General features: G+C 50.4%; 1 protein-coding gene across 1 annotated transcript in view; it reads left to right on the top strand.

Moving 5' to 3' along the window:
• Positions 1-5,870: 5,870 nt before the first annotated feature.
• Positions 5,871-21,478, top strand: part of RGS19 (regulator of G protein signaling 19) — a 66,644-nt gene continuing 51,036 nt past the window's right edge. The window contains exon 1 of the mRNA XM_075011716.1: positions 5,871-5,995. The gene's annotated coding sequence lies outside the window, so the exon portion shown is untranslated. The remainder of the gene's footprint in view (positions 5,996-21,478) is intronic.

Genomic DNA, 21,478 nt, shown 5'->3' with positions numbered 1-21,478 from the left:
CCATACTCCGGAGCTCCAAGCATTATAGGCTTGTCTACACTTGTGGAGGGGAGCGGGAGGCAGGGTTGGAAGAAAACTTTTCTTCCATAAATTAAAAAAAAAAAAAAAAAAAGAGCAGAGCATTCACATTCACACTGCTGTGCACAGAAAGCGGAGCTAAGTGGGCTTCTCCATCAAAATAATAACTCCAGCTCTGTGAATGACTTCTGTTGGCCTCCCCGCTGTCCCTTCCAAGTCGAAAATGAATGTGTGTGAACGAGGCACAGCTATTACTAGCTGATGTGAACCCTCCTTTTGCAATGCTGTGGCTGTGTGAACACAATTTTTTCACTACTTATTTCGACTTAGAGATGTCGAAAAAAGTGTCGTCAAAAAGAAAACATGCAGCGGAGGCACAGCCTATGTGCGTGAGGGCCTGAGGACAAGCTCCACCTCAAATTTCACCTCTGTTCCTATGATGCTGTCCTGGGAAAAGGACGGATTGTCCTGAGCCATATGTTCAAATGCTTCTCTGTCGAAAGGAGACTAAAAGGGGGATGAGGCTTTGCCAAACCTGGATGCAGACATCCAACACCAAGGGTATGTCTTCATTACCTGAAAGAAGGACCCTGTCAGGGTCAGTCTGCAGGGTTCAATTTTGTGCGTCTAGTAGGGACACGCGAAGTTGAACAATCACTGGTCGACAGTTGACCTGTGGACTCTTCAGTATCACACGGCATAAGGGAGGTTGATGGGAGAACTTTGTGGATCAATTGCAAGTGTAGACAAGCCTAAGTTGCTTCAGGCCATCAGGAAAAGGCAGACAGAAGGAATCCATTTGAGTGAAAGTAAACTTCACCCTTTGCTGGAACGATTCGCAGCATCCACACCAGTAACTGCCAGTGACTTTCCTGGCTACATATGCTGCTATCCATCCGATGGCTAAATCAGGACCTCTCATACCCAACATTGCACTTGAAAGCTTTCTGTGGGTTTCTGATACTCCCTAGCTGACAGTTGAGCCATGAGGAAGGAATGGGTTACAAGGAGATAATATAAATAACAAGCAGTCCTGTAGCACCTTAGAGACTAACCATCATATTAGGTCATGAGCTTTCATGGGCAAAACCCACTGCCCTAGATGAAAAATGGAGAGGAAAAACAGAATCCAGGTTTAACTGGGGGGAAGGGGCAGCGGGAGGGGAGAAGTGAAGAAAAGGTTACCTCTCATCAGGAGGCCCATGAAGTGGGTCTGTCCCACAAAAGCTCATCACCGAATAAATCATTTTGTTAAAGTGTTACGTTTCTGCTGCTTTGTGTTGTTGAAGTACAGACTAACACAGCTACCTGTCTGTTACTAGTAGGCCCAGGTAATGAAGCAAATTAAGTAGCATGCATCTCATTCCTGTGAATGTCAAAGGTGGGGAAAATGCCCTTGTAATGCATAAGATACTGTAGTTAAGATCTCCGTTCAGGCCAAGGTTTAAATGTGTCACATTTGTAAAGGAATTCCAATTCAGGTGACTCCCTCTGTGACCTTGTGGTAAAATTCTTTTGTAGAAGAATTGCTACTTTTTAATCCCGTAATGAACATCCAGGGAAACTGAAGTGTTCCCCTACAGGTTGATGTGTGTTCACATTCCTGAGGTCCATTCATCCTTTGGGGTGGAGACTGTCCAACTTGTCCAATATACATGGCAGAGGACCATTGCTGGCACGTGCCACGCAGATAGTATCCTTCCAAGAAATGACTTTGGCCAAACTGCACAGCTTCCCCTATATTGAGTGGATCTCAGACACAGAGATACCAAAGAATATGACTTTTAATGTCCAAGTCCCTGAGATCTAATCTACCATTTAATTAATTAATTTAATTAGTTTGGAAAAAAGAAGATGGGGGGGGAAATGAGAGCGGTTTTCAAGTATCTAAAAGGGTGTCATAAGGAGGAGGGAGGAAACTTGTTCTTCTTGGCCTCTGAGGATAGAACAAGAAGCAATGGGCTTAAACTGCAGCAAGGGAGGTTTAGGTTGGACGTTAGGAAAAAGTTCCTAATGGTCAGGGTGGTCAAACACTGGAATAAATTGCCTGCGGAGCTTGTGGAATCTCCATCTCTGGAGATATTTAAGAACAGGTTAGATAGATGTCTGTCAGGGATGGTCTTGATGGTAATTGGTCTTGCCATGAGGGCAGGGGGCTGGACTTAATGACCTCTCAAGGTCCCTTCCAGTCCTAGCATTGTATGATTCTATGATTAAACACGTTAAGGAAAACCTATGCATACTTCTCCTTTCTATAACTTCCACTATAGTCGCATTAATTCAAACAAGGTGCTGCCATCAAAGGGCCAAATCCTGAAGCCCTTGTTCGATATTTTTTCTCTGGCCTTGCATAAGGCCAAACTTCCACTGGCTTCCCTATGAGTCAGAAGTAAGCAGACATTGTCTAACTGGTGAGGGCTCTTTCCTCCCAAGGAGATAAGAGCATCCATCCCTACAAAAACGACAAGTCCTGTGGCACCTTATAGACTAATAGATATTTTGTCTATATCAAAATATTGTCAAAACCCCATGAAAGCTTATGCTCCAAAATATCTATTAGTCTATAAGGTGCCACAGGACTTCTTGTTTTTGAAGATACAGACTAACTCAGCTATCTCTCTGATACTCATCCCCTACAGCCATGCAGATAGCAGGAAAAATCTTACTGGATCAATCTTATTGGCACATTCACTAGGATGTGTAAATGTATGTAGGGCTGTTTTTCCAACGAATGCCTTGGAGAGCAGGGCAGAAGCACTCTGTATAATTACCTGTTTAATCCTCATGGGTGCACCATCTAGGAACAAATGGCAATTTGGAGACATTCACTCCTCTGGCATCTCTGTTGGTGAGATCACAATTCTTCTCCTTAAGATGTCTCTGGAGCAGCCATTCTACCACTTCATTATCGCAGGTGGGTTTGCAGATGGCAGGGGGAAGGATTCAACAGGGAGTGGGGCCATGCAATTCATGGGAAAATATTGAGAGTGGCTGAGTCTGTTCTCAGGTACTGATTGAAAGAGGCTTCTCTGCCCATAGATGTTCTGCCTGGAGTTAGTGAAATTCTTTCTATATAGGGAGAAGTCAAAGCTGCAGCTGCTTTTTCTGTGAGCTGTTATTGCCATAAGGTGCTGTGCTTCTGTAGCACACCTGTCTCTCAGGATCCCAAAGGTCAGGGTCCACCCAGTGCAGAACATGGAATGCCCAGTGTGATTCTGGAGTAGCTCCAGGAACACGTCACAAAATAAGAGCGACTGAGGCCAAATTTAGACCCTGCATCACCAGACTCCCAGTGGGGAAGACTGTCCCTTCTTATATGGCTACAGAGTGCCTAGAACATTGGGATGCAACCCAAATAATAACAGGCTCGCTTCCCCCACCAAGGAAATGCAGCTGATTCTGAGGTGGGTATCTGCAGCTGTTAACAGGGACAGCAGCTCTACCCACCACACAGGATATTCCAGATTTTCCTTGAAAGCCTTTGTTTCCTTTTGCCTTTTCCTAGTCAAGGTCATGGTTGTCTACAGTCCTGGACGCATCTGCTTGCAAGATGGTGGCTTCTAAGCAATGCCACTTGCAAGCTACCTGGAAAGATGTGCGGAGCGGATGCAAAGACGGAATCCCCAGACGCAGGAGGAAACCCCCCTCAGTGATTACACTCTTGCCCGCGACAATCGCAGGCTCGCCTAATGGTGGAGTTGGGCGACACCTACTGGCGAGACTCAGTATTACACCCCACAGCGAAGAGCTCGGGGACGCGTCCCCCGCCACTCGTGGCGTGGAGGATGGATCGGAGTGAGTGTTTAATTCAGTCACGCTGCAGTGCCTCACCTGAGCCCGCAGGTGAACACAGGTAGCGCAACTGCAGGAGTCTGGTGACGGGTTTTAGCTACACCCAGGGGCTGAGGTTAGACTTTATCAAGCTGCGGGGATCACACGTCATGTGTCTACACTACAGCAAACCCCCACTTACTCGGAGGTTGTGTTCTTGCCCAACGCGCAGGTAAATCAAATTTCGGGTAACTCGTGGAAGCCGGGAAACTGACCAGCGCAGCAGCGATGGTCAGTTTCCCAGCTCCCGCGAGTGAGGGGCAGCCCGGAGCCAGGCCAGCTCCCTGCCACTCGGAGTCCCCTAAACCCCAGATTCCCACAAGTTGAGTGACCACATCTGGGGGCTTTATTGTATTCTAACCTGCTGCCGAGCCGGCTCAGGGGGGATTTCCCTTCCTTCCTGGGTCCCTGTCAAAGCCAGGGCGGACTGAGCTTGGCCGGCCCAGGATTAGTGCAATGGGTGCTGAGCCCGTCTAAGGGGAGGCAAAGGGTGCAAACAGCCATGGGGGAGCGCTGGCCCATGGCTGTGCGGCGTTAGCACTTGTCCTTTAACTGAGATACTTTCCTGCCCAGCCTGCCTGTGCTCCCGGCGCGGATAACAAGGACGAGCTGCCTGTCTGTCTCACAGCACCTGCAGCCTGCGGTTTACTTCAGATAGTCTAACACAATGCTACATTGTTTGTAAGTTGGGGGGGCATTGTCTGCCTCGGGCGAGGGATTGGGGGACCCCACTGTATAGGGCGAGGGACTGGGGGACCCCGTTCTGTTCAGGGCGAGCAATTTCTTTTAAAAGGACCTCCGAAACCGTTACTGGTTCGGGGGCGGGGGGGGGCGCTACCGAGGAGCTGCTCCCGGGAAAGAAACACAAGCGGGACTCGTTGAGGAGACGAAAATCCACCAAGCGCTGAAGCTGCTAACGGAGCCTTGGACCAGACTTGAAATTCACCCCTCAAGCAAACCCAGCGGCTCGGAGCTGCATGCGGAGGCGGGGGGGGGGGGGGGTGACCGACAAGCGGCATCATTTAAAAGTGGAGGGGGGCGACGATTTGGGGAAGTTTATGTTGGAAGGGCCCGATCCTGCCCCCCCACTGAGGCTTTGAGGCTGAGTGCAGAATCGAGCCCCCCCCCCCCCCGCCCGGGGGAGGACACGAAGATCCTCCCGGCGCAGGGCTGAGGGTGGCTGGAAGCGGCGGGGGGAGTTCGGACCCTGCCGGGAACCCCCGTCGCGGGGCGTTTAGTCAATAAGCCCTGCCTCGGCTGGTGCCCTGCGGGTGACCCCGGACCAGCCCAGCGACGGGGGTGCGCCGCTGTGCGTTTGCACGGATCCCAGCGCCTCGAGGCCTCTGTTAAGGGCTCCCCCGGCACCTTCTGGGGAGCTGGAAAATGCACCCAGCTCTGCGCGCCGCTTCTCCCGGGACAGGGGCTTCCACTGCGGGTTTAAACCGCCCACAGGGGCAGCGCTCCAGCAGGAAGAAAATGCGGGTTTTATACCCGCCTGTCGTTCACACCCCCCCCCGAAGTTTTATAATGTGCTTTTTAGTAGCAAACACCCCCCGGCTCGGGGCACCCCACTCTTCTTCCCCGCCCCCCTCCTGCCTCTCCGGCCAGGCCCTAAGCACGGATCAAGGCCTTTGCATTTGCAAAACGTGCAACCCAGCGAGGAGGGAGAGGCGCGCCCTCGTGCACACAGCCAACCGACGCATCTCCCCCGGGGGGCAGCGCGCTCTGCTCCGCGCGGAGGTGAGGGGCTCCAGCGGCTCGCCCCCTTGCAGCAGCGGGGGACGGAGGTGCCCACTCGGGGCGCCTCTGAGCCTGGGCCCGCCTGTTGCTTTTTGCATCGAAAACGGCTGCTGCGGGGCCAGCGGCGGGCGGTGCAGGGTCGCGGCGGGCTGCTGCCCCGGGCGCTCCCGGGGTGGCGGCGGGCGGCTGCTTTTTGACGTGAGGAAGTGCAAAAACTGCAGTTGCTTTGGGAAGTCAATCGCAGGGGCCGGGGGACGCGTGCGCAGTGCGGCCCCTCGCCCGCCGCTCCAAGCGCCGCTCGCCCGGGGTGTCGATTCTGGAGCGAAAAAAAAAAAGAGGCGGCGGGGGACACGGATGCGCCTCAGCCACGGGCTGCGCTGCTGCGGGGGACTCGGATGCGCGGCGTGTGAGTACCCCTCTCTCCCTCCCCTCGGCTCTGTAGCCGGGTTCCCCCACCCCCTCCCCGGCGGCTGCTAGCAATGTGCGAGCCTGGATGCAAAAAAAAAAAAGAAAAAGCCTCTTGCTTCCCTTTTGTGCGAGTGGGGGGTGAGCGGGTTGTGCAGGAGCCGGGAGGGGGGAGCTCCGGACGGGGGGAACCCAGCCCAGCCGGGGAGGAGGGAGGAGCAACCCCAGCCTTGCAACCCCCCCACTTCCCGCTTGCAAATCCTCCATTCCCTGGGCATTGCTCGGGGTTTTATCTACTGGGAGAGAGGCACCCAGTCCCCCGCCTTCCTTGGCTCCCTGCCTTGCATTCACTGGGCTGCCCCGGCTGTCCCCGTCCCCCCACTTTAACGCGTGTCCCCCCTCGCTCCAATAAATGCATCCAGTGCCGCCGGTCCAGCCTTGGAAACTGCTGCTGGGGGAGGGTGTGAGCGCTGCGGAGGGGGGAGGAGAGGAATTAGCCCCCGAGAGCCGCTCCGCTTCCTGGGCAGCGTGCATTCCGCCTGAGCCCCTTCTGCATTTGCATCCTTGCTAATGAAACCCATGTGCAATGGATTGCAACTGATTAGAGGGCGGGACATGCAGCGAGGAGCTGCCGGGGGCGGGGGGGTCACTGAATTGCATTCAGACTACAGGCGTGGGGGAAGCCCCAGGGAGGAGGAGGAGGAGGAGGAGGAGGAAGAAGAGTTGGGGGCGGCGCTGCCCCTCCATCCTCCCCCCTTTCCCGCATTCACTGTATGGCTGACCCGGGGATGTGCCTTGCGCGGCGCGTGGCCGCGCTGTCAGCCTGCACGAGGCGGGGAGAGGCTGGGCCCCCGGCAGCTGCAGCGGGGTCTCCGCTGGGGGCATGCAAAGCCTGGGGAGGCGGGCGGATCCCTCCTTGCCGTGTCGTTGGGAGGATTCCCCTGGCACAGGCTAGGAGAACCTCAGACACTGCTGGGGTGAGGGGGAGGTGGCTCCCAGTGACAAACCCCTCCCTACAGGTGGCTGGGTGGGGCAGGATTCCTGGGGTTCCCTTCCTGCTAATTGCTTGTGCCACCCTTGTGTAAATCACCTATGTGTTCTGTGCCTCAGTTTCTGCATCTCTCAAGCAGGGATGCCCTGGGAGTATATAGGACTGGGTGGGGGGATAATACGGAGAGGCCCCACCCTGTGTCTGAGGCTCTGGGCGATAGGAGAGTGTCCGTGACATTTAAAGGTGCTGTGCAGATCTAGACCAAAGGGCAGGCCCTTGTTGCTTGCTCCCTTTGAGCATGACCTGCGGAGGTGCCTTGGAAAGGGGCAGGTTCCTGCGGGAAGCGTGGGTGCCTTGGGAAGCTCTGGCTGGGCTGCTGGTTTGGCGCGGAGCCAGGGTCTTTTTAAAGAAATGACATAAAAAGCCTTTAAAGGGAGTGGGAGGGATTTCCCAGCTGGTAGGGGAGTTGATTTCTGTCTCTGAAGCTGGCCCTCCCGGGAATGCCTCTGCATAGCCACCAAAGGTGTGAAGAGCCGGGTTCAGCCCTGCGCCAAATGGCAGGTATCTCCAGGCTGTTTTCCTAGGGGCGGATGCCACCTCAGACTTCCCTGCTTGGCCCTTTGCCCATCCTCCCCTCCTTGCAAATGTCTGGAGCTGCACGCTAATAAAAAGGAGCGCAGTGCTTCTCTCCCTAACCTTACTGGAGCAGGCAGTGGCCAGGGTGGGCTCTGTAAGATGCTTCATTAATGGCCTGGCTGTTTTCAGATTATTTTCGTAGGAGCCAGGGCACCAAAGCAGTCCTGGAGAGAGGGAACGTACAATAAGAAGTGACTTACAGTAAAGTCTGTCACAGTTATAGGGCATGCGTCAGGCCGCCCGTCTTTGCCTATCCTAGGGTGCAACATCCCCATTCTCCCTCACTGAGAACAGGCCTCTGGGTCTCAATTGTGTTTACCCAGCAGATCTTGCTGAGTTCAGGTCCCAGCAGTTCTTTCCTGTGGGAGTGTGACTGTGGCATTCAGGGACCAAAACACCCTTAAAACCCAGGTGGTGTTTGTTTCAACAACAGAAGCAAAGCATTTAGAGAAAAAGGATTTTGACACAACAGGCACACATCTATCTTACCCAGAGGTGTACGGTCCCTGATGTCAGCCTAGGCAGGCTTAATTTCCTTAGTTCCCTGCCCCGGTGTCTGCTCCATTTTCCCTTGAGAGGAACCAATTTTAATGGACAGAGTAGTTTGGTTCATCTGCATTTCCTGGCTTGTGCTATTGGGTCAAAACTAGGGTTTCAGCTTGGCCAGGCAGGAGTTAAAATCTTCAAAGCTGACAGTCTGGGCCTCCTCCCTTCACTTTCAGGTGTGACAGCTGATCCTCAGTCATTTCCTTCCCTTCCTGCATGTTTTTCTCATGAAGGTAAACCAATGTGCCCATACAGTAAACATGCCAATAACCGGGTCAACCTACACAGGACCTAGCAAGAGCAAAGCAGTGAGCAGTTCAGTTTGTTGTTGCCGTTGCACTTGGTTTCTTCTGGGATTCAGGGCACCATTTTGCCCTATTGTAACCCTCTGTGCACCAGAACTCACTCTGGGTTTGCAAGGCTTCCTTTGGCTTGTTTGGTTCCTTCCTTGGCCTTACGTGTGCACTTGTAAACAGCTCAAAGAATACAGGAAGTATTTTAAAGCAAGAGATTTAGATAGTTCAATAAATATTTTTTTTAACGTTGGACAGTATAAGCAATTCCTGAGGAAGAGGGTGAGGCAGGATGGGAATTCCCCTGTCATTTCATGGTGGTCTCTGAGGGGTCACTGTGTTTGTAGCTTCACAAAAAGCAAGCTGTCCTGTTCCACCTTAAAGATGAACAATTTTATTTATTTGGTGATGAGTTTTTGTGGGTAAGACCCACTTCATCAGATGTGGAGCAAATAATAAGGATCCAGGGTTTACGTAGTGGGGTGGGGGGGTGGAAGTAGGGGGAGAAGAAAGGGGATTCCCTCTCCCTTTTTTTCCTCTATCATTAATAGGACCAGTGGAAGAAGTGAATTAAATGGGATGGGGCCATTCTTGCAAATATCACAGATGGGGAATTTGCCCTTGTAATGCGTAAGATAATTGTGTTAAGTCTCAGGTGAAATGTGTCAAACTGGCAAATAAATTCTGATTCAGATTTCCAAAGTTACTGGAGGCCAGTTATCCAGAAACTTGAAGTCTGAAATATCTTAACCACCTACCTGTCCAGGATCATTATAACTCACTCTTACCAAAGCCTTCTAAAAATTTTGAGCTGCAGATTATCCTCTTTAATATCAAAGCACGTGCGCAACTGTCATCATTATGAAGGATACCAGGGCCCCTCCCAGTTCTAGAAAGGAGCTTAAATTATTTGTTGTGGCCAATCAAATTATTTTCCTGATTGCTTAGAGCTCCCCGTCACGGTTTTGTCCCTGCTTTAGATTTCATTCCCCTCTGTTCTGCTTCTGCCTTTTTTGAGTGGCAACCGAAGTATTTTATTCTGCTCATTTCTTTCTTAATTCTTGCAGTCCAAGCCAGGCAGACCCAGGGGAATTCTTGTGCTTTTGCTAGGGCTCAGTGGCAGCAGTGGGTGTCACTAGACACCAGGGCTGAGTGTTTTGTTCAGTTCCTAGAGGCGCCAAGCCATGTGCCATCGGTCATACTGGTGGCTGCAGTTTTAAGAAGAGTATTGTACACAGACTGCTGCTACGTTGCTCCACTTGCAACAAGACACAGTTGTAGGACAGAGAGCTTTACTGAGGATACAGAGAGGCCATGGGAGTTTGGGAGCCAGCAGTCTGGGGTCAGTGAGAGTTGCTGAGCTCCTGGAGGACATCCTGAACAGGTTCTTCTAGGAACCTGGCCTCCTTTCTCTAGTTCCAGTCAACATACTGTATTTCATATGACCATTTTTCTCCCCAGCCTGGAACTTCCATGCTTTGGGTTAGGTAATTTTAGGCTGTAAAAACACAAGGACATTATGATACCTCACTTGTTTTCATGGCCAAAGCAGATTTAACATTTAGGGCCCATTTCTCCTTGAAACTTGTACTGACATACTATGAAAATTGGGACAAGTATCAGAGCCGAGTTAGTACGTATCTTCAAAAACAACAAGTCCTGTGGCACCTTATAGACTAACAGATATTTTGGAGCATAAGCTTTTGTGTTAGTTTATAAAGTGCCAGAGGACTTCTTGTTGTTTATGAAAATGGGACCATTTCTAATTAGATTGAAAGGCAATAGTTCTGAGCATTTCAAATTTGGTGTGAATGGTTCATGCATTTTTGCTAAACCACCTCATGCCCTGACCCTGTAAAGAAGCATGCATGCTCGTAACCTTTTTGTGTGTGAGTGATCCTCTTGAAATCAGTTATGCATGCGCTTACATTTTTACAAGGTCAAGGATGAATGTGGAAGCCGTTCCTAAAGTTGTTAGTGAGTTGGCTTGTGTAATTAAACGCATTTAGCAATATTATGTCCGACTCAGTAATAAGCAGTCAGATGAGATCGGGGAGAACAGAATGGTTGTTGCAAAATAAAACTACATATGAAAAATGTTTGATAATTAAAATATTCTGCCACTTGCAGTCAGTAAAGAGCCATCTCTGAGCTGGGGCTCAGTCTTTCACCTTTCTGATGGAGTAGATCTTTCTTCCATCTCTGTTCAGGTAGAAATCCATTGTTTTCCCCTCTTCCTTCTGATCCAGGACAGAGAGGTGGGGGGAATTTCTTGTCCCCTCTGCTGTATCTGAAAAAGAAGGCCTTATTGTTTGAGCCACTGTATAGCTGTGTCTACACGTGCACGCTACTTCGAAGTAGCGGCACTAACTTCGAAATAGCGCCCGTCGCGGCTACACGTGTCGGGCGCTATTTCGAAGTTAACTTTGACGTTAGACGTCGAGACGTCGAAGTCACTAACCTCATGAGGGGATCGGAATAGCGCCCTACTTCGACGTTCAACGTCGAAGTAGGGACCGTGTAGACGATCCGCGTCGTGCAAGGTCGAAATTGCCGGGTCCTCCATGGCAGCCATCAGCTGGGGGGTTGAGAGATGCTCTCTCTCCAGCCCCTGCGGGGCTCTATGGTCACCGTGGGTAGCAGCCCTTAGCCCAGGGCTTCTGGCTGCTGCTGCGGCAGCTGGGGATCCATGCTGCAGGCACAGGGTCTGCAACCAGTTGTCGGCTCTGTGTATCTTGTGTTGTTTAGTGCAACTGTGTCTGGGAGGGGCCCTTTAAGGGAGCGGCTTGCTGTTGAGTCCGCCCTGTGACCCTGTCTGCAGCTGTGCCTGGCACCCTTATTTCCATGTGTGCTACTTTGGCGTGTAGACGTACCCTCGCAGCGCCTATTTCGATGTGGTGCCGCGCAACATCGAAGTTGAACATCGACATTGCCAGCCCTGGAGGACGTGTAGACGTTATTCATCAAAATAGAAATAGCCTATTTCGATGTTGCTACATCGAAATAAGCTATTTCGATGTTGGCTTCACGTGTAGACGTAGCCTATATGTGACTCTGTAGTACAGAGACAACAAGAAGTCCTGTGGTACCTTGTAGACTAACAGATATTTTGGAGCATAAGCTTTTGTGGGCACAAACCTGCTTTGTCAGATGCATGAGTGGGGGTTTCAGAGGAGGGTCTAACTTTATAGGCTCATGAAAAGGAGGGAGTCCCAGTCAAGAAGAGGGCCAGAGTTGACAAGGTCAGGTCAGTCAGGGAGGATGTGGCCCATTATCAGTAGTTAATGTGAAGGTGTGAACATCAAGAGAGACAAAACTGCTTTTGTAATTGGCCAGCCACTCCAAGTCTCTGTCCAATCCTACAATTCATTGGTGACCTTCCTGAAAACACCATTCTGGCCACCATGGATGTAGAGACCCTTCACACCAATATCCTACATGAAGATGGACTCCAAGCTATTAGGAATATTATCCCAAATGAGGCCGAAGCACAAGTGATGGCAGAGTTTTGTGACTTTGTCCTCACCCACAACTATTTCAGATGTGAGGACAATTTATACCTTCAAATCAGTGGCACTGCTATGGGCACCCGCATAGTCGCACAGTGTGCCAGCATTTTTATGGCTGACCTGGAACACTTCCTCAGCTCTCGTCCCCTAGCACCCCTTCTCTATTTGCGCTACACTGACGACATCGTCATCATCTGGAGCCATGGGAAGGGGGCTCCTGAAGAGTTCCACCATGATTTCAACAGTTTCCACCCCACTATCAACCTCAGCCTGGACCAGTCCACACAAGGGATCCACTTCCTGAACACTACTGTGCAAATAAGTGATGGTCCCAGAAACACCACCCTATACCAGAAACCCATGGACTCCTGTGCTTACCTACATGGCTCCAGCTTCCATCCAGGGCATACCACGTGATCCACTGCATACAGCCAATAACTTAGGCATTTGCTTCAATCCCTCAGACGACCACCTACAAGACCTTTACCAAGCTTTCCTGAAACTACAATACCCACCTAAGGAAGTGAAGAAATACATTGACAGAGCCAGGCATGTACCAAGAAGCTAGCTGCTACAAGACAGGCCCAATAAGGAAAACAACAGAACACCAGTGGCCATCACATACAGCCCCCAGCTAAAACCTCTCCAGCTCATCATCCATGATCTACAACCCATCCTGGAGGATGATCCCTCACTCTCACAGACCTTGGGAGGCCTCGCCTACAGACAGCCTGCCAATCTTAAGCAAAATTCTCACCAGCAACTATAGACCACACCACAGTAACTCAGAACCTGGAACCAATCCCTGCAACAAACCGCAGTGCCAACTCTGTTCACATATCTACACCAGTGACCTAATCACATCAACCATACCATCAGGGGCTCATTCACTTGCACATCTACTAATATTATATACGCCATCATAGGCCAGCAAGGCCCCACTGCAATATACATTGGCCAAACTGGACAGCCTCTGTGTAAAAGAATAAATGGACATAAATCAGACATCAGGAATGGTAACATGCAAAAACTTGTAGCACAATACTTCAGTCTCCCTGGGCACTCAGTAAAACAGATTTAAAAGTAGCCGTCCTGCAATAAAACGACTTCAAAAAGAGACTGCAAAGAGAAACTGCAGAGCTGCAATTCATTTGCAAATTTGATGCTATCAACCAAGGATTGAACTGAGACTGGGAGTGGTCGGCCAATTACAAAAGCAATTTTTCCTCCCTTGATGTTCACACCTCCACATTAGCTACTGATAATGGACCAGGTCTTTGCTGACTGAACTGACCATGTCAGCTCTGGCCCTCCTCTTGACTGGGACTCCCTTCTTATCATGAGCCTATAAATTTCGACCCTCCTCTGCAGCCCTCACGCATGCATCTGACGTAGCGGGTCTGTGCCTATGAAACCTCATGCTCCAACATATCTGTTAGTCTATAAGGTGCCACAGGACTTCTTGGTTTTGAAGTTACAGACTAACTTGGCTACCCCTCTGATACGCAGTGCAGAGGTGGCCCATGAAGAGGTATCTTCCTCCAGGGTGTGTGTGGGGAAGCCAGAGCAGAACTGTGATTCCTCTGGTGCTGTGAGCTGAGGATTGAAGTCTTTCTGAAGCTTGTTTTCCATTTCCTAGGTGCTTCCTCATTCCCCCAGTCCCAGCTGGTGATACCTGCAACTACCGGGCTTGTAAGTTACAGAGACTTCATGCCCGGCATGTCATTTTGGTAGAGCACCAAGTCTGCGGCTGCCTTAGGGTTATGGGCATTCCAGAGAGAAAAACCATCTCTCACTCAGTGTGACTGGCTCACAGTAAGTGAGTCCTGTCGTGGTTACTGACAACAGTGGGTTTAGTCCTAAATGGCAGGCTGATGTTTGAGTCCTCACCTGCCCCTGCCAAGCCTGCGCTTTGGCCTTTTTGTGAAATCCAGGGATTAACTTGAACAAAACAATGATTCTTAGAAACAAAAAGGGGTTTTCCTGGCCTTAAGTGTATCAGGCCTGTTCAATTCTCAAGCCGTGCTCACCCTTCAAACAACAGTTTGAAAGACTTGGTTTGACCCTCAGAAGATGTTCTGTTAACATACCACGGGCTCAGCACATTCTTTATGTGCATTTTAAATGTTTTTTGCCCAGAATATTTGACGCAGCATTTCAAATACAAAGCTTTCCCCTTCGCCGCAATGCTGACAATTTGCTGTACTGGTGCTCTCGCGTCGTAACGCTATCGTGAGCGGAAAGTCAGAGCGTGAAACGCCCGTCTTGCTGTGTGGGGTTCCAAAACCTGTGTGAGTGACGATAGCTGTGAGGAAGGAAGAGCAGCTGGCAGGTTTGCGTTAATGAGGCTTCTGCAGACAGCCCACTCTGTGGGAGCCTGGCCTCACTGCTAACGCGGTGTATCAGAGGGGAAGTCAGACAGCCAGCAAGAAACATTTTTTTCCCCCTTTCTCTGTCTCTTGCACAGACACAAAACTGACTAGTTCTTAAACAGTTTCCTCCAGCTGAAAGCAAACGTCCCAGCCATGTTTTGGAATAAAGTGCAAGAGAAGTGCAAATAGGTATATATCCCCCAATGTATAGTGCAGGCGAGCAAGGAAAGCTCAAAGATAGTTCTTGGGGAAGAAGAAAGCTGTGATATGGGCGCAGCTTCCAAGGCAGAGCACTTTCTTTTGCTTGTTGTGAGAGGGATTTTGGGGCTAGCGAGAGGTACAGGTTGAACTTCTCTCATCTGGAACGCTCTCATCCGGCAAAATCCGTAATCCGACATGATTTTAGTGAGCCGGACGCCCACTTATCACAGCTGTGGCCAAGTTTCCCACAGTCCCATAAAGTTGGTTTCAGGCCACCCGTCCTGGCCCTCAGGGTTCTGTGCTGTTATTTAGCTGTAATTTACCCCTAAATGTCTTCTAACAGCCCAGTACACAGTGGAAGTGTTGGTAATGCGCTAGACAATATTGACCTCTCATGGTCCGGCGAATTCTCTCCTCTGGCACTGGTTAGGTTCCCGGGGTGCCAGACGAGAGAGATTCAACCTGTATTTTAGCAACAGTCCTGGAAACTGAACTCCTCTATCCTCAGATCAGGTGCAGCCCAGGCAGCGTCAGCTCTTCAAAGCTCCTGTGCCAGCTGGCCTCCAGCCTGACCGAGCCCCTCTCCCTTCTTCATGAAGAGCGTTTGGTGGCCTCTCAAATCCTGGCTCTCCACTGAGACTTTCAGCAAGGGCTGAGCTGCGGTGTGACCCTTCCCCATCCCCTGGGAATGTGAGCGGAGACCCAGGCAGCTCATTGTATTTAGTGTCGGTCATGTTGATGGTGTTTTCCCCAGCCCTCTCATGCAGGCCTTTAGTGAGTAGCGACGTCCAGATGTGATGCTGCTTTTTTTTTTGTCACCTTCTAGTCTTGGCCTTTGTCTTTTGGAGACTGAGGCCCCTGTAGCACTCAGAGCTCCTGCCACCTGGATGCACCTTAATCCCAGTGCCTCCTCCCATTACAGTCCTAGCAGTTTAAATAGTGCAGGGTCTGCTGCCCTGAAGCTGAAGGCAAGGTTACCTCAGTTACCCAGATAGGTGTCTGCAGGCTAAGCAGGAAGAGGCAGAGGTGTTTCCGTTCACTCTTCATACCTGGGAGGGGCTCAGAAACCACAGTGACATGGAGGACATGTGAGCCGATAGATGGTCTTGCATGGCAGGACTGGCATGGTAAAACAGGAAGAAGAATGGGCTTGTGGTTTGTCTCCTGGAAGTGTGAGCAGGTCACCTGATCTGTACCTCGGTTTCCCCAGCTATTGTCTGAGAAGAGCTTAGGCACTCTGGTGAGAGGCGTCCCATATATATCTAGGTAACAGTGAAGAAGGCTGGAGGGGGCGGGGAGAGCTGGGTGCTGGCGTAGTTTTCTTTCTGTCTCAGTGGTTTCTAGGGGTTGATATTTACAGTGGTTCACGGTAAGTTAACTCTCCCATCTTCATGAAGCCGGTGGGTTGAGCTCCAATGTGCAGCCTTCAGAGAACCAAGACACTCAGCCATAGCAAATAACTAATTAAACCAGTTACACTTTTCTTTTCAGGAAGGTAGTAATTGCCAGGTTGGATCAGACCCAAAAGCCATCCTACTCAGTGCGCTGTCTCTGGCAGTGGCTAGTGCAGAGGAAGAAGCCTTGCGGGTGAGATGAAGTTAGGAGATAATCTTTTTTCTTTTTTTCTGCACTCCCAGGAGCTAGAACTTGGTTTAGCCCTCAGCGTTGCTAAACCAAAACTCTTGTTGGTTTCATTAATATTTGCTGTTAACACTGGATACTCTGTGTGTATAAATGTCTCGTCTTTTCCTGTAATCTGCTGAGTTCCTGGTCTCAGATAACTTGTAGCAATGAGTTCCACAGGCTTATTTGTCCTGTCTGGGAAACTGTCTCCTTTGTTTAGTTATGAATGTGCCCTTTTTAATTTCCTCCCTTGCTCCTCTATACCAGTGTTTCTCAACCTTGTTTTATAAAGTACCCCTTAAAAAAAGTACCCCCCAGATTTTTCTCATGTATCCCTAAGGGTATGCACACCACCGGTTGAAAAACATGGTCCTAAATTAATCTGAGGTCTTGAAACAAGTGCCGTTCAGCCTGTCCAGATTCCTGTACCCTTTGCAGGAGTCAGATTTGTTTTGTATACCCCCAAGTTACACCTCACTTAAAAAACACGTATTTACAAAAACATGCAAAAGTATCCCAGAAGACACCTACTGAAAATGTGCTGACTTTCTACCACCTTATAATCAAATAAGTGAATTGGAATAGAAGTACTGTGCTGACATTTCAGCGTAAGGCATATGAAGCAAGAGAAACAAGTCACTGTCTGAATGAACTTCTAGCTCGCGCTGACTTTACTAGTGTGCTTTATGTATCCTGTTGTTAAACTATATGTCTAGATGGGCTTACATGTCCCTGAAGGACCTCGGTGTACCCCCTATGTACATGTAGATCTAGTTGAGAAAGACTGCTCTATAGCACAGGAATGCTCAGGCAGTCTCTGCGTAGACAATTTCTGGGCAGGTAATGTCACAGAATTGTAGAACTGGCAGGCACCTCAAGAGGTCACTAAGTCCTGTCCCCTTCACTCATGGCAGGACGAGGCACAGCGTAGACCATCCTTGATGGGTGTTTGTCTAACCTGCTGTTAAAACAGTGTACCTTCTGTAAGCCTTTTGTTACACTGTGGTGGAGCTGAACATAACCAAGAACTAGAGTGTCTTTTGCAGATTGAACATGTGTGTCCCACTATTCTCTTAAACACGTGTTCTGTCTACAAGTATTCCTAATGCTTCGCTTGCTAAAGCAGCACAGGGAGGAACAGCAAGAAGAGAAGGAACGGTGTCTGGGGAGAGGGAGTGGATTAGTGAGCTGGACGTTAATTGTGAATGAGGTTTGGGGTGGAGGATGGCTGAACACTCATGTGTTCTATTTAAAACTTGACTTCTCTTGCTGAGAGAGCTTTTCTCCAGCCAGTGCTCAAAGCTTCTTGTGAGAGGTGGTGCCTTTTCCTTTGCAAGGCTTTTGGGGTTGCCGCCTGGTCCACTTTTTGTTTTGCTTTTGTTTTTTTCAAATTGGTTCAGTGGTTTGTAGGGTTTTTTGTGATCCAAAATGCTAAACAGACTTAAGTGTTGTTAACGAGGTTCTTCTCTATGTGTTTAAACCTGGAGGATGCTTTCCTGGATGTTTACACAAAGTTTCCAGAGCAACTCCCATGTGTTAGTCAAAGTGAGTGTAACTAGGATTGTCCATGGAAAGCACCATGCCAGCTGTCCTTCCCTCTGACTGGGGCTCTAAATCAGAGGTGGGCAAAATCAGCCCAGGGGTCCGATCCAGCCCTCCAATCATTTCTCTCCTGCCTGCCCCGCTGATTAGCAGAGCATGCATGCTTACAGCCAGCAGCATGTGTTCAGCTCCCCCTCCCTGCCCCTTGTTCCTTCTGCAGCTGAGCTGCTCGTAGGATTCTCCTGCTGGCTGTGCAGAGAGGGAGGGGAGAGGGTAATGCTGATGTCAGGGTGATCCCCTGTCCCCCATCTCTGCAGAGCAGGGATCAGGCAGCAGGAGACACACAGCGGAGCTGTTCCAGTCTGAAGCATGGATAGTCAGCGGCTCACTCGGTGCAGAGCGGGAGACAACAGAGCAGGGCAGATCTCCCTTAGAGACAGAGGCCGGCTTCTCTCAGAAACTCACCCAGCAGCTGCCAGCGCTCTTGTTCCGTGTCACTGTCACACTCACCCAGTCTGTGCCACACGCACACATTGTGACGGTCACGTGCACACTCAGTCAGTGTCATAAAGTCTCTCTCTCTCGTGCAAAGGGTTTCTCTTTCACACTCACACACCCTCTTTGTCTCTCGGCAGCCCCCAACCCTTCTGCCCAAGGCCCTGCTGCTTCTGGGGTCCCGAGCTGGCCTATGGCCATAACCAAAATGTGTGGAGTGGCCCCTCTGTGAAAATTATGGCCCACCCCTGCTCCAAAGTCTTACAAGAGAAGACGTGGTGTGAGATTGTTTCCCCCAGGTGCTGCTGGTGCTGGAAGAGTCCTTAGGAGTTAAGCTGATACCTGTGCCTCCGTGTGGTGGTGAAGAGGTCCTGGTGGTAGGATTGGTGAATTGTAGCGGAGACTCTCGTCCCGGCATTTAGGTGCATCCAGAGAGGTACTAGCATCGGCCTCGTGGTTCCTACTGTGTGAGAGAGCAGACAAGGCCAGGGGGACACCTTGGGGTGCCTTTGGAAGTGATGGTCCTTATGCCTGTGGCTGGCAGTGCTGATGTCCCTTCGTCCTCGCGCCGATGGAAGGGAAGCACCCATCTCATCTCTTGAAATGAAGTCTGGAGCAGGGTTCCCTGTAAGCAGGGTGCTTGGCTGGCTGCCCAGGAGAGATTCAGGTGCTGCTCAGCTGATTAGCAGAGCACTTGGAGCAGGCAGCTGGTGTTTCTCTTGGTGGAGCACAGCCGCACACACCTTGATGCACGTAACAAAGTCTGTCCTGTCCATGGATGGGAGAAATTAGAAGCAGCGCTGGGCTAGAGGCTGAGAGGTGTTGCACACGTCTTTGCTTTCTCAGCGTTTGGGTCCAGGTCTTACCCTTCTGTTACACTGTCGTGCGCCCTTTGGAGTTGGCGGGGAGACCCTGGGTGCCTGCAGACATTCCCAGGTATAAACCAGGGCCGGGTATTGCCAGTTCCTGGTGCTACCAGGACCTGGCTGGGGAAGAGATGCAGAAGGCAGCACTCTAGTTACTGAACTGCCCTAGTGTAGCCCACACACCTCCTGGGTGTCCCATGTGGTGGCACCTGGACCACTTACGGAGCAAGAGAGTGAGTCTCCTCTGCTGTCTGAGGTGAGAGCCAGCTGGCTTTTCATTCCATCAGTGAAGTCTCCTGCACTAAGCTCCAGAGGTCCCAGGTTTGGTGCTTCACTCGCATATTCCCAGAGGCAGGGCTGATCATTTCCACTAAGGAAGCTCTCGCTTGGTGTTGCAATGCCTGGGCTGCTGGATGCAGCATTGGGAGTATGTTGTGTTGTTCATTGCCATACGTGCGAGGGTGGGATTCACTTACCACCAGCCTGCGAGTGGAGAGCAACAGAGAAGAAAAGCAGATGATGGCGATTGGCTCTGTCAAGGGAGGTTCAGCAAGATTCCGCTGAAGATGGGTACAATATTTGGCTCTTGCAAGTCTGGGTCTATCCACAGCCCTTTACTAGAGTAGCTGATGTCCCCTGGCACAGGGCATGGTGGAGTTCAGAGTTGCTATACCTTTTCAGGGCATTGTATATCTTCAGTGCTTCACTGCACTTGTTCCTAGTTATGAAGAATTAATTAATTGGCTTCCACTGCTCATAATTATAATCCTCTTGCTTCTGACATGGTTGCTGCTTTGTCTGGAGGTCACTGTGATGGCAAAAGCAGATAATTGGGCTTCGGGGTGGGAATGAACCAGCAAACTTCATCTCTTCACCATTGCAGTTTGCGTGCAGCTCTCATGTTCTGAATAGAATTAGAAGAGAGGAGAAAAGCAAAAATAATCATCATCTTCCTTCAGGAAGAAAGTCTTCTCCACTGCTGTTCGTACTCCGCCCATGAGGAATCGCAGCACTGCAGGGCTGGAAGGGACCTCGAGAGCACTAAAGTAGGTGCAAGTAAATCTATTATCCTTGACTGGCGTCTGTCCAGCCTTCTTAGAAGCCTCCAGTGACGGGGATTCCACAACCCCCCTTGGAAGCCAATTCTGGAGCTTCATTGCCCGTACTGTTAGGAAGCTTTTCCTGAGATCTAACCTTCCTGCAGATTCAAACCCATTGCTTCATCCTGGCCCTAGGGAGTTGGACTTATAGCTGCATCTTCATATGATAGTGAAGAGGTCCTGGGGGTGGGATTGTGAATGGTAGCAGAGACTCTCATCCAGGCATTGAGGCTCATCAAGAGAGGTGCCTATCGTCAGTGGGGGCATTCAAAACAATTGAACATGGTCTTCTTTATGAGAACCCTTAATGTATTTTCAAACTGTTGTCGGGTCTCTCCTCTTCTATCTTTTCTCAAAGCTGAACATGCCCAGCTTTGTAAACCTTTCCTCAGGGGTGTCTAAACCGGTTATCGTTTTATTGCTCTCCTCTGGACTCTCCCCAGAAGTGGACCCAGGAGTCCATCTGAGGCTCATGAGTGCGGAGTAGAGCCGAACAATCACCTGCCGTGTCTGCTCTCCGAAGCACTTGTTGACGCCCTCGAGGAAGATACTCGCTGTCTGTTTTCCTGAACTCTTTGTGCTGCTTTGAGTTATGGGCCTACGATAGCTGTCAATAACCCTTTGAGCTTACGTCTTTCTTGGAAGCATCCAAGTGTGTCTTGCTCCTGGAGAGAGTCTGGCTAGACGTCTCCCCCTGACCGCAGCTGCCCCCCTTGTTCTTTCTTTTAACAGTCAAAGCAAACCTTTCCCTCGAGAGACTTCGGCTATGAGGATTTACTGGGGTGATCTCGGGCGCGCAGTATGCCGTGTGGAGCAAGAGGGCCCCTCGGAAAAGCTGATTCATGCTCTGATTTCCCTTGCTCTGCTAAAAACAGTGTGCTTAGCAATGATGCCTGCTGGCAGGTGGAAACCTCAGTGACAAAAGAGCAGAGCTGTATTCCCTGTGAGCTGCGCGCCTGGGCAGCCGCCCAGAGGAGAGTCAGGTGTCACCCAGCTAATCAGCAGAGCGCCCACGCTCGGCAGCATTTCTTTCTACTGGTGGTTCACGTTCGCACATGTCTTGGGCCACGTAAGAAAATGCATTCCACCCCAGATGGAAAAAAATAGTGGGAACACTGCTGGAGAGGTTCAGGCAGAAGGGCATGAGCTCCTGCATCAGGCGGCGGTAACCTGACGCTAAGCAGATAGCCTTAACCATCTTTTTTAGGAGCTGATCCAGCAGATTTTATTTGACTGTTCTGTATGTTACCTTAGGAGCCCCAGTTGGGAACTAGAACCCCCTTGTGCAAGGTGCTGTGCAAACACTGAAC

This window comes from Carettochelys insculpta, chromosome 17 (assembly GCF_033958435.1).
Source record: "Carettochelys insculpta isolate YL-2023 chromosome 17, ASM3395843v1, whole genome shotgun sequence".
In the NCBI taxonomy this organism is placed as follows: domain Eukaryota; kingdom Metazoa; phylum Chordata; order Testudines; family Carettochelyidae; genus Carettochelys; species Carettochelys insculpta.
The sequence above is the reverse complement of the archived record's forward strand: the minus strand, read 5'-3'. Positions and strand labels throughout refer to the sequence as shown.